At 45.6% G+C, this 13,516-nt stretch overlaps 1 pseudogene; it reads left to right on the plus strand.

The window, feature by feature from the left end:
- The first annotated feature begins 7,882 nt into the window (after positions 1–7,882).
- Positions 7,883–12,324, plus strand: LOC121048013 (annotated as a pseudogene).
- The last annotated feature ends 1,192 nt before the right edge of the window (positions 12,325–13,516 follow it).

Here is a 13,516-nt window from a genome sequence, read left to right on the forward strand (position 1 = left end):
GCTGCCAATAAAATCTGTCTGACGTCTATTCGTTGGTATGGTTCGGACATGGTATTAGGTGAGCGGACGAGGTGAACTTCGTGTGTTGTGGCCGCGCAACGTGACAAGTGAAAAGTTAGTGCTACTAACTTCTTATGGAGGGAGTCATTGTAACGTTTGACGGCCAAGAACGTTTGACGGCCAAGAACGTTTGACGGCCAAGAAAAAGAATAAGAGAAGCGCAAGCGTCGAAGAACGTCAGGCGGTTATTCTGCAGAAGGATCGGACCTCGGCGTCGCTCCTGGGCAAGTGCACCGGCGGCTGGCCTCGCTCCGCCACCGCTGGAACACTCCATCCTGCCGCCCAATTTGCCGCCGCTGACATCGCCGTATGGACTGCTTGTCCTAAATCTTAACGAGAAAGAAGTGGAAGGCAGAAGGAAAAAAGATCATTGGAAGCAGCGGAGTCCAGATTTCGGCGACGACCCGAAGAAGGGCACAGCTTCGGGATGGTGCCCCGAAGCCACTGAAAGGAACCCGGCGACGACCCGGAGAAGGCTCGGCGACCACCGAACGAGAGGAAAGCAGGGCATTGACGGCGACGCTGGCGGGGGACTATCGGCAGTGACCCGAGCAACCACAAGCGTGTCGATGAACTCAAGAGTGACACGAAAAGAGATCACCACCGGATATTTCAAAACGTAGACTGACCTGACGAATCCCGGAGAAAAGCTCACCGAAGAAAAGCTCACCGGAGATGAGCTCACCGGAGAAAAGCTCACCGCAAAACCGGCGGATGCGGAGGAAAGCTCACCGGCCATTGAACGTATGCGGGGAAAATCTCACATAATCAATTTATTATCATTCTAATTCGTCAGCTTTGTAAAAAAGAACATGTCCTTTTTTGTAATATTTGTGAAGCTTATTGGGTATATTGCTCCCAAATTAATAATTGCGGGCGAGTGTTTTCTGTGGCTCACTCTCTAGGCAACGAAAGCCTAACTGAAAACTTTATGAACTTGAAGAACAGGAAAAAGTTCGAAAAATTAATAATGTCTTCCTAAAACCTAAAAATCAAAATTGTAGATGCCGAAAATTTGAAGATGCATGCGCAAACAACGCGGTGCCTGAAATTCTCTTTGAAGCTTTTGTTAACCTTTGAAAACAGGATAAAACAGTCAGTAGGATATCGAGGCTTCTTTCTTCCACGAACAAGCACGTTTTCTAACCGTTCGTGCTGGTGTTTCCACACGTTCCCTTTGTGTGGTAGTGCCCTTCCACAGTGAACCACCTTTCAAAGCTGCACACTGTCACCATTGTTACTCGTGACCTATGTAAAAAGTAATCTTCTGTAAGGTAGCGAAAAGGGCGAGTTTGTAAACGTTATACATAATGGAAACCGCTCAAACGACGACGAGACGTAGCTTTTCTCGCAACTAAAGTTGTGTTAGTGAAATCAACAGAAAGAAAACAGCGTAGCCGACACTGATTACACCAACAAACACCTACTTATCTATTAGGCACTACACACTTTTTGGAGGTGAAACGGTTCACACACCGCTATTCATAATAGCTCGCAAATAAATTTCTTTATCTGACAGAGCTACCCACGGCGTACAGTCAGCTGTCAATAAATCGTTGTCTTTTTTACCGGTGTACAATGTTCTGATTTTATAATTCCGGCTTCATAATTACCCAAAATGGGTGATTACTAATTTCTGAGGCATTAGTAAATATGCCCAATGAATTTCAAGACTATTACAAGAACGAGGACATATTTTTTAATGAAGTGACGAATACGAATTGTGTTAAATTGCCAAGTTTGACGCAGAATTCGCTAAGTGAAAAAAAAATCGGTGAGCTTTTCTCTGCGTCCGCTGAAAAGCCGGTGAGCTTTTCTCCGGATGTGCCGGTTTTGCGGTGATCTTTTCTCCGGTGAGCTTATCTCCGGTGAGCTCTTCTCCGCCGCCCGATCTGATCGACCCTTCAACAGCAGAGTCCGCGCATCAGATCGACTCGTGCCAACGAACATGTGAGACTATAGATAACTTTTGTACATTTGCATATTATTCTCTTAGTGCTCTTCTTTTTTCTCTCTTTATGGAATATAGCTTTGTTCATTCCATCATCGTGCACACTTTTTTTTCTTCTCCAACGGTTGGACCCTGAAGCTCGACATCCTATTAAGATGTACACGTTTCAAACGCCAAAAGCATCGCTTCATCCTCCGACAACCAAATATCGTAAGAACTTATGAACAATGCGCAAAAATTCTTTTTTTCTTAAGATGAAAGCGAGTGTAGGTTCCCGGATGAGCGGGGGTAAAGGTTCCCCCGGAAGCGGCCATTATGACGGCCATAGAGAAAGGCGACCATGCGACGGTCCCCACAACCTGCACCAATGCTATGCAATGGCTATGCACATACACTTCCATCTCATACAATAGAATCACAATCCAGACTCCCCGTTGAATGTTTCAATTGAAGAAAAAAAATTACCATGCCGTAACTGTTTCTTTGTCTGGTTACGTCAATGTTGAAAAAAGAAGGAAATACGGAAGGGGAGGTATGCCCCACCTTTCCCTCTGTACCCTCCGCACCTCCTCTCCCTCCCATTTAGCGGGAAACTTTCACTAAATTTAGCGGGAAATTTAGCGGAAATATTCCCCGCTGAATTTTGATAGAAATTTAGCGCAAATTCCCCAGCTAAATTTAGCGAGTTAAGTTTTCCCGCTAAATTTAGTGGGGAAATTGACGTCACGTGACCTCAACACCGATTTAGTTTCCCTTCTAAATTTAGCAGGAAAACTGTGACGTCCCATAATGTAACGCGCGCGGTTACGCCGACGCCGACAGCGACGGCGACGCCGATGGCGACGTCGCGCAACCCGGAAACATCTCAACCCGGAAACGTCCTCGCCTGAGTAAGATGTTTTGTGAGTTGTGGAGAAGGCTTGCCCATGGTGCCTGGTATCACCATGAGATCCGCCTCCCACTTGTCTACCGTCTGCCCTTGAGCGCACCAACCTTGCGCCACCGGAAAAAAAAAAAAAGAAGTATTTAGTTGGACCTCTAATTTCTGCGAGCACAAGTCATATTACGGTTTCATTTTGGTTTGAGATCGCGTTCGGCGAAAGGATCGCCGTTAACTAAAATGTCTTATTACTGAATTGCGTTCGCTGTACCTTGTCTCAATAAGTCTGTGCAGTACAGTCAAGGCTACAGGGGAGAGAGTGTATCCCGGCCTTTCCAAGGGGAGGGAGAGGAGAAACGGGGGAATCCCAGCCCTTCTCACACATTTCTCCTTTCCCTCCTCTTGAACAGGTTGGCATATACGCCCTCTTCCCTGCAGTTTAGGCTGTACTGCACGGTTTTTTGTGAGACGGAGTACAGTCGCCGACAGATTTTTCAGACGCCGATTATTCAGACGTTTTCGCCGAGCCGTCACTCACCCTATACACTCCGTGCGACGCGACCGGCGCGCCGCCGCGCGGCCGTTGCCGAAGGTAGGCAGTGAGAGTCCCAGCGAAACGAAACCACGCCGCGTACACTGGTACGCATTGAAGTCGGAGCGGTGCGATTGCGTTGCGTTGACAGCATGAACTGCTGCGTCGTTAAGTGCTCCAATATTTATGCGTCGTGTCTTGTGGGGACGAAGTTTCACAGTTTTTCACCTCGCCGATGTTTTGTGGGACAGCGACAACGATGGACCGGTCGCGTAAGACGCGAGAAGTTTAGTCTCCGGATCATGTCTGCCACTGTGTCGGCACTGCTGACATATTCTACACTGCCGCTTTGCGCTCTGCGTTTGTTTTCGTACCAGTAATGCCATCCCACATTCACGGGTATGCAGTGCGAATTTCGTTGAAGGAATGCCCTCCAAGGAAGTTTCGTCCTCCACGTACGTGTCGATGATATTTCCGGACCAGTATGGCACGCAGTCTGTACTTCATGAAGAAAGATTCGGACGGTACAAAAAGCGACCAATATGAATCTAAGGAAAACTACAATGAAACTTGGAATGAATGGACAATGGATGTTTGAGTATAGAAGTTTATGTGGTGTGCTTTCTTTTTTGATCGGCCTCTTTTTGGATGTGGAAACACTGACACCCCGTGTATTGTTGACAATTTTTTTTTTTCTCGGCTTTAGAGCTACCTATCGCAAAGTTGTTTGAACTGGAAGTACCGTCCACTGGTACCTTATACCTGTAAAGTGTGCACCTCCCGGCCATGATGAGTGGTATTCTCTTGACAGCCTTTGACGGTCAAAACCGGTTCCCATTTAGTTACGCCGCTCAAAAATATTTCCTCCTGGTTAAACTATGCCATCTTTTTTAGGTATAATAAGTGTTTTGTCAAGTTACGGTTGTCCAAGACCTGTGTGCCAAAAATCAGCCCCTCGCACAACCAGATTACTACACAACAGCTGACCGCAAAAGCCTTTGACGGCCAAACCGTGTGTTAATTGGCCGGCAAACTTGGTTTTCTCGGCTTTGAAGCCACCTTTCGTAAAGTTGCTTCAATTGGAAGTACAGTGCAGTAGTCTCTTCCTACCTGTAAAGCCTCCATCGCCAACGACCAGTGGTATTCTCTTCACAGCCCTTTCACGGTCAAAACCGTTTCCGATTCAGTTACGCCGCCCAAACCTAACTTCCACCTAGTTTCCCTATGCCACCTATTTTTGGTATTATAACTGTTGTGTCAAGTTACGGTCATGTCCAAGAAACTGTGTGTACAAATCTGCACTTCGCACAGCCCGGTTATAACTCAAGATTTTGGATCCAATATTGGATATTCCTGACAGCTTTATTCCTTTATTCGTTAGAACGATAACTTTCACACCTGCTGTCTTAATAAAACTTGGCCCACTTAGTGAACATCTCACTCACCTCCAAATATCATCGTCCCAGCAGTCCTACGTTTACAGCGACGAGCGAAACAAATTTCCCACTGAGAGCAATTATGGTGGCGGCCGTCTTGCTCTTCGGAAAATTTCTCAAACCCCTTTTTCGACCACAACTAAAGAAATTACCCCTAATAACAACTCAAACTCAATATATAAGGAGGGGAGGACAGCCTAAATGCCTTTCTCAAATCTCTCCCAGCACTCATGCAACGTCACCCTCAACTTATCGGCTCAAAAAGCAAAAGTTCCGTCCGTGCGCGCTTCCGCCGCCACAGCTTCGCACGCGAAAAGGCGCCGCCGTCCGCTGAGCGCGCCTCACTGTCGAACGCCAGCTCCTCCGCTAGCGGCGCTGCGCGCGTTTTTCAAAGCGCCCCCTATAGTTCCCGCACGGAGCGTATAGAGATAATGTAAAACATTGACCAAAATTTCGGACGGCATAAAGCTTGTTGCTCAATATTTCGGACATAATTTGCGTTATTTCCTCAGTTTACAGCCACAAAACAGCCGCTACGATAGCGCCGCGAGCTTAGTTGCCGTCATTTGGTTGTTCTTATTTTGCCCTGTTGCGTCGATATCACGTCCTACGCAATAAACAAGCTGGGTTGAGGCTTTAGTCGGAATTTCCGGTTCCGCTATAGGCATCATGGCAGCCGTCTGCTCTAGCTTGTGGTTCTTCCAGTTCTTCTCGTGGTCCGTGTTTTTCAAGTGCGACCGCGAGAAGAGCGGCTGTCTGCCGTTTTGTGGTCTATGATCGCGAAGGTTTTTTGCCGATAGGCTCAGTGTTGAAGCGAGCTTGGTGGACTAAATGCTGTCTCCAAATAATCCCAAATGCCGCCAACTTCAAATGCGCTGTTTGTTACAACGAAGGCGCCTACAAAGCGCAGCATCGAGATCAAACAGATCAACAAACATGAGAAAAGGGAACAACCCAAAGCGGAAGTTGACGAGAACTTAAAATTGACATCAAGCAAGACAAAAGTGCAAAATACGCTGCGGGATATGCACGGAACTTTGATATTTTGGCTGAAATCGATTTTTCGGACTGCTTAATTATTCTAATAATTTCAGGGTCCTCTACGAGTTCGAAAAATCGGTCGGCGACTGTATAAGCTAATATGAATTCCCCGCCCAGTGACGGGAAAGTTTTCACAAGATAGACATCAAAATATCTTATCTTTAAAGTAGTGCACTGCTGAGCTAGTTGGTGATTGATCGTCATGACGAAAAGTGCGAAAATATACAGTGCAAAGTCCAAAGTGAACCGTTCGCGCATGAACAAAACGCCGTCAGCCCCGTGTGGTTCTGTTTGATTTCGCCCCGTATTTCCGCTGTTTTGATTATGTCTATCAATTAGAGACTAGCCCAGCAGATTATTATTTCAAAAAATAAGATCCTTTTGTGTCAATTTTATCTTATTCTCGCACTTTATTTTACGGTTCCAGTCCGACAAACGACGCTTGCTGCACCAAGAACTGCGCTTATCGCAAAGCATCGGATGTGTGCCGCCCCAGCGACGACTGCAGTTTTGAGGCCTACTGCGAGTATCCTTTGGAATAAATGTAGGAGATAAACGTTTTTTGTTTTTTTTTGTTACAAGCCATGGACACTTTTTGTTTACTATAAATCAGCACCATTAGGACGCAAAGCGACATAAATATGACATCACTATTAGTGTGTTGTTTCTTTCCGTTGTTCTTTTGTTTTTTAGAAGACGTCTTTTTTTAAATTAGGAGCCCTTCTTCAACTTGAGCATTTCATCCAGCGTCAAAGCCGGACTTGTCCTCGTTCATAAATTAAAGGCTCTTTCCATAAAAAATGTTCTACCGACGCCAATTAATGAAGCCCTTGTGTGAGACACCTAGTTAGTTCCGTGTAATCCTTGTACAACATGAAGTTTAACAAAGTTTTCGTCAAGTTAACGCCCTTTCAATAACAGAAGTTGGCATCTTAAACTCAAAGGGGCAGCCTCTAAAATTACGGCAGAAGAAATGTATTTATTAGAAGGAACAAACGTTTTATCTCCAAGAATTTACGAAAGCGGCCGTCATTGGAATTCATCTCAAGAGCTACTGAACAGAAATTTTAATGCTCGCTTAATGCTCAATAGACTTATCGCTAGGATGTTCATATATTAAATCGTAAAAGAGATGTTCAAAAATAATAATGACGTTTATTTTTCCGTCAAAACACAAATGACGGAGGGAGACCGAGGAAAAAAGCTGCATCATGCAGCTTGACGGGCCCTCGGCCCCCCCTCCTCACACATGGCAGCAGTGGCACAAGTAATCCAAAATAAAACCAAGAGAAAAGATAACAATTTCAGAGATAAGAACAGGGCAATATTACAAAAAAGGTGCGACTATATGAGAGGCAAATAAAATCAAAGCACATGCAAGCAAAGCATTATACAATTCAGCAAAAATGTAGGTTATGAAATTTGACAACTAAGCAGTCACATTTGGAAAAGAAAAAAATGCTCGGAGATTTTTTACAGATGTTGTCGGAAGGTCAATGTTGTCAGTAACAAGAAAACTAAGCAGTCGAGGAAGTGCACACTTTAACATTTGTTCACCGTAGTTAGTTTTGCAAATAGGGAGCGTCCAAATTTCCGTGTTTCGAGTTGGATATGTTGCTACTCTTAGCGAGAGAGACGCCAATTCACTAAGGGCATGAAGATTTGTTTGTACTTCTGATTTATAGGTAATGCAAAAACGATACTTATATAATCTATTTACAGGCATCAAATTTAAACGTTTAAAGAGGGGTTCGATAAGAAAATAAAGAACAAAAAAAAGAAAGACGTCTGTTTGGTAAACATTTTACGAAATATCCTTTATCACCAACATAGCGGGCGAACACAATAGACGTTCTATACTCTGACACATGCTTTTCTAACGTGCGCCACTGCAAACGCTTTATTACACGCGCGTCCCGCGCACGCGCAGTGCGCACAGCTGTTGGGGGCAAAAGGAAAGAAAATACATTGGCGTGTACGTCATGGGCGTGTGTCAAGCGAAGCGGACCTTGACCGACGGTCGTCCCAGCGGTCGGAGCGGTGCCTGTCCCCCGTCGGAGCACAGGGACAACATGACGGCGTGCAACAGCGGCACCCAGTTGTGCAGCGCGGGCACCTGCACACACTCCATCTGCCTCAAGTACGGCTTAAAGGGGTGCACCCTCACCGGGTCCGCAAGGACCCCGGACGAGCTGTGTCTCATCGCCTGCAAGGATCCCGGTAGCTGTTCCGTTACTTCACACGTTATGAACCAATCCAATATTAGAGAGTTTTCGCAGACCGCGTTTCCCCCTCCGCTAAGCCCTCCGCAACGAAGAAGCCGCTACTGCGCCGGTGCGCCGATGGCCTTGACAGTAGAGTTCCGGCTAGCGTAGCTGGTTGCGGAGAGCGTTGCGGGACAGCGGAAACGATCTACGAAAACTCCCTATTAGAGAATTGTAGTAGACCGTTTCCGCATCCCGCTAAGCACCCAGAGAGCGCTCCGTAATCCGCCATAAGACCTTGAACTATCCAGACAAGGCTGGCGGGGCGCATGCGCAGCTGCGGCGTTTTCTTTACGGATACCGTAGCGGAGGAGAAAAACGATCTGCTACAACTCCCTAGTAGGGAGTTTTTGTAGACCGCGTTTTTTTCCTAGGCTAAGCCCTCCGCAACGAAAAAGCCGTTACCGCGCCTCCACATCGATGGCCTTGACTGTAGAGTTCCGGGTACAGTAGCGGGTTGATCTTGATCGAGCAGCATGCAGCTTTTCTGCTTCGGTGATCTTGTTTAAAAACATACAAAAAAATAGTATACATAGCCTGCCAATTCATTCAAACCATCAGCAGCATTTGTTGTGCGAGATATTAATCTATAGTGATGCTCCTGCAATTGTGGTCATATTTTTTATTTTTTTTATTTTCATATACCAGCTGTGATTCATGCGTTGCCTGCCCTGTCAACCATGCTTAAAATGTTGGTTGAAGTTTCGCCTGTAGCTACAGGCTATATTTCAATGAAGGCACATGTAAAAATTTACACTTCCTACAAAAAACACGCAAAAAACATTAAATAGAAGCGATCGCGCCGACAGCTAGCGCGGTCACAGCCTCCACAGGGCGAGCGGGGCGAGTCGGAAAAAAATTCTCTCCTCGCCGTGACGTCACCCAGGTTCGCCGTAAGGGGGCGCCACGCGAACTTCTCGGGGCTAATAGCTCCCGTTCGTCATCTACCAAATGCAGCAACCTTGGCTGGGTGCGATGCACGCTCATGCACGTTCAAGATGCATTCCACCCAACCAATGTCGTTGTCCCTGTCAGACGATAAATGGGAGCTATAATTATGAGCATTCGCTGCGAACAACGCGCTCAGGTATGGCGACCATTGAATACCAGCCATGCGTTTTATGGTCTTATAACGTTTATGTAAAAGTTGCGTAATAAATGGGTGTTTATTGAACTATACAAAACTGGTCACACTTTCCTGGAACACCTTCCAAACCGCCAAAGAATATATTCTACTCAACAATTTAAAGAAGGAAGAATGAACAACAATGAAGACTGAAAGACAAAACTAAAAGAAGAGAATTCAAATAACCACAAGTTAATTTAAACAACATCCGTTGATTTTCGGGCCCTCTCCCTTAGCTAGGTTCCGCCAATATCTTTTTCTTCTGTTCTTTTCTTTACGAATTGTTTTTTCTAAGTCATCTTTTTCTGGCCTTTAATCCCGTTCGTTTATTTTCAATCGGATTAAGTCTGCAATGCTAACGCAGGAACAGGCTAAGACGCTTTATTTTTCATTCCTTTACCTGCCTGACTTCAATTATATATGTATACAAAACTCGAGTTTATTCCTTTATTCTCTCTCTTCAGTGCAACTCGAGCACTGGGAATTAGTGATGCAGTTATGAGCAAAAGTAAACCGAGGCGCACAGAAGCTAACGAAAGCGAACAATAGAGGCCATACCTTCCTGACCTTGAAAGTTTATAAGAAAAGAGTAGCGCTACCTACCGTAACTAAAGTCCTGCGCGGACAGCAGTTTGATCATCCTCATACGATCTGCATCCGCAGACTTCGTGTCCGCACCCGAGCCGCATCGGCAATGTTCTTGAATTAATGTATCCGCATCTGATTCCCATTCCTTTATTTTCTATTCGCATCCGAACTGCATCCGCAAAGATTGGAACCGCATCCCACCCGCAATTCGCGCATTCGTGTTCCATCATAAATTCAAGCGTGAATAAAAAAAAATAAATAAAAAACCGTCACCTTATTGTTTACTTATCCCTCTAAAAAGAACTCTTCGAGTCAGAATATGGTGAAAGTCATATTTTTCGTGCTTTGTTTCATCGCATTCATATTATAAGCGATCATCCTTCAGGAACACTTGGCTTCACTGGTAAGGTTGTCGCAGTGAGATTGTCCTTGCCTTTGTCTCCAGTGCACTCGCCGAACGCTTTAGAACGCGGAACGCCGGCGTCAGGCATTTAGCTCTCACATTCGAACGGGTTTGACGAGTGCAATGGAAACAAAGGCAACTAGCTTCAGGTGTACCCACTAATCATTCCAACCAGGGCTCGGCGTTCTGATGTCCCCGCACACTCTCGTCTACTCTTTTTCCTAAGTTTCTCGGCGAATATACGTGGTTAAATGCGAGTAAACAACTGAGAGAATACCACAATATTCAAAAATGGCACCATCTACCGGTTTTAGTTTTAAACACGAACTCGTAACTGCGTTCTCCGAATCACAAACTTAGCAGCAGCTTACGAACTGTCGAGAAAAAATAATGGCAGATTGCGATACGCTGAGTTTCCAGACGCCAGGCGCGTGCGCGGTCTCAATTTTATGGCACTCTTCATGAGATAGTTTAACGCCTACCATTGTGTACATTTCATAGTTGCTCCTAGAATGAAGCGATACTACCGCTAATCCGGCTGATAAACCTGGCGATCTTCCAGGGCCTTCCATACTCCCAAGCTCCTCTCCATCAGTGCGCACAGGTGGTCGAGCTCCTCCTCGCCTACACTTCTGGTCACATGGCCTCCCCGTTCACCAAGCAGCATCGAGCACCTCACTCCTCGTCTCCCACCCGTCATCCAATCAGTGTTGAGCCGCGCGGCCACACTTTTATCTGGGCTTCACAAAATGCCGAAAACCTAGCTAAGGAACGCTGAAAGTTACAATAAAAACGCACACGCGCGTCGCGCTTCACTTGTCGACGTTGCTGTATAAAACAGAATATCGTCAACGATGGATAAATTTAGGTTGGTTCGCCTCTTGAATCACAGGGCCCGCTACCAATACCGGAATCGGCGACTACCGGTTATTTTACTTGGTATGAAAATACTTTTTATACTCTAGCTGACAAGCCGTATTCGCACATTGCAGCCATGCACTCATACCTTCTGTCCTCCACAATGAGAAGGTTCCACACATCCACCTCGGAAACGCCAGGCTTTATTTCCATTGTCTGTAGTAACATAAGGACCCAACTAGAGGCTCCACCATTAAAAACAACGCTAGATCCGCTCAATCTCTAACGCGTCGAGTGACGTCAGAAAGCTCCCAGGTTTGTGTACTTAGTATTACTGAACTTGACCTTCCTTTCCCCCCCTGCTTCTTTGCCAGACTTGAACGGTACTCATTACAAGTAATCAAATTACTTGCAATCGGTTACTCTTTGGAGTAATTTGCGTTCATTTGATTATATTTGTTAGGAAGAACAACAGTAATCAGATTGATTTTGGAAGTACTATATTTACTTGTAAACGTTACTTTTTTTCGCTCCCGTTTCTAATGGCGCCCATTGCTTGTACAAGTTTCGCACCCCGGAATCATCGAACCAAATATCGGACAGGAATATATGGTTTACCAAAATTGGTGAATTATGAAGAGGAGTAGTTCATAATTTTCTCATTCTAATACAATAATGAGCAGTACGAAAGTCCCATTTTCGAACGTACAGAAAACTCCGTCGTAATGAAAATCTGACGTAATTCGAAAAGTAACGGTTACATTTTAAAGTAACTGCGAATTACTTTTCTTCTCGAGTAATTGAATAATCTAATTGCATAGTTTTAAGCGAAAGGAATCGTAATTGTAATCAATTACTTTTTTTTCGCGTAACGCGTACAAGACTGGTCTTTGCATTGCGTGTGTGGGATATTTTGACCTGCAGTCAACGGCGAGTGCAAGGAGGCGTGCCAGTTCGACGTGATGAAGGCGCTGTGCAGTCGGCGCATGGAGCCCGGCGCGGCGTGCGACGAGCTGCGTGGCTACTGCGACGTGTTCCGCAAGTGCCGCCCCATCGACGCCGAGGGCGCCCTGTCCAGGCTGCAGCAGATCGTGTTCCGCGGCTACGGAAACGCCCTCGTGGTACGTCGCTGTTCGGAGCACTGCTGTGCAACCACCACCAAGGGGCTGGGAGGTTTGGGAATAGCAACGTCCCGAAAGATGGGGGTCCATTCCCTGCAAAACCTAAATCGGGAGAAAAAAAAAAGAGAAAAAGGAGTGAGCCAACTTTTGGAGTGTGACCCAAAGCAATTCGATCAGAAATAGAACTCAACGCGACTTGAACTATCTATAGGTGGCGCCACACGTTTCCCGAAATGGCGGCTGTAGGGAGGGTCGGAGTTGCGTGCTCACCAACGTCATTAGACTCATAGAGTTATTATAATGTACGCTAGAGGTTCAACTGGCGCTAGTGTCTATGCGACTTCCGTGACGCAAATTGAAGCAGACAGCAACCAGTCTACTTTTCCAGTCTTCCTGTGTATTCCTATGGGAAAGCGCGCGTGCATATTGTCTCTTCGCCGGAAAATAACACGGAACACTTTGGTTATTTGGGTCGTACCGAATACTATGTACCTTGATTAACACTGTAAAAGTGTGATTGCTTTAGTTAGCGCATTTTTCTTCATCAGTGACCGATGTTTAACATCGCTACATTTCAGTCCCAAACGTGTGTTCCGCAGCAGGTGTGTAGAAACAAGCGACGATTCGAAGCAACATTACAATCGAAAGGAATGTAGAGTGTGTTCAAGGCTCGCCAGCAATCCGGTGACGCTTATATATTGATAATATGTCAGTCCTGTCACTGTATGAAAATGACCCCGTCGTGCATGAGCGGATAAAAACATTCAAAACGTAGAAAATAAAGTCCGTGGGCTATAAAAGTTGTCTCTTCGTATTGTTTTCTCTGCCGGGCAGCTTTTATCGGGCACTTGTTCTCAAAGATTTCGAGCGTGCGAGTGATATTTTGAACGTAGAACAAGCAGCTTCGCTCAGAGCAGAAAGAATAAAACGGTACTTATTTAAAATAGGAATAGATTACGTGGCCTTCAATTAATTTTGATCGTATATGCACGTGTAGTTACTCATCCAGTGTTACTGCGTAGTTCTTGCCGTCTTTCTTAATTTCCAGATGTCCTTCGTTCGTTTGGCACGTATATCCCCCACGCTGAAAAGCGCCGACGTCGTGTTCGCGCTAACAGTGTCCGACAGAGCACATAAATACACGTACGAAGCTGTTTTTAGCACCGTCTTTAATGCGATGAATTTGAAAGAAAAACACCGTAACTGACCAATTATTTCGTCGGCCTGACTGAGAAATGTTCCAAGCTACCTAGTAC

The sequence above is a fragment of the Ixodes scapularis genome, unplaced genomic scaffold (genome assembly GCF_016920785.2).
Source record: "Ixodes scapularis isolate PalLabHiFi unplaced genomic scaffold, ASM1692078v2 PGA_scaffold0__279_contigs__length_252992795, whole genome shotgun sequence".
In the NCBI taxonomy this organism is placed as follows: Eukaryota; Metazoa; Arthropoda; class Arachnida; order Ixodida; family Ixodidae; genus Ixodes; species Ixodes scapularis.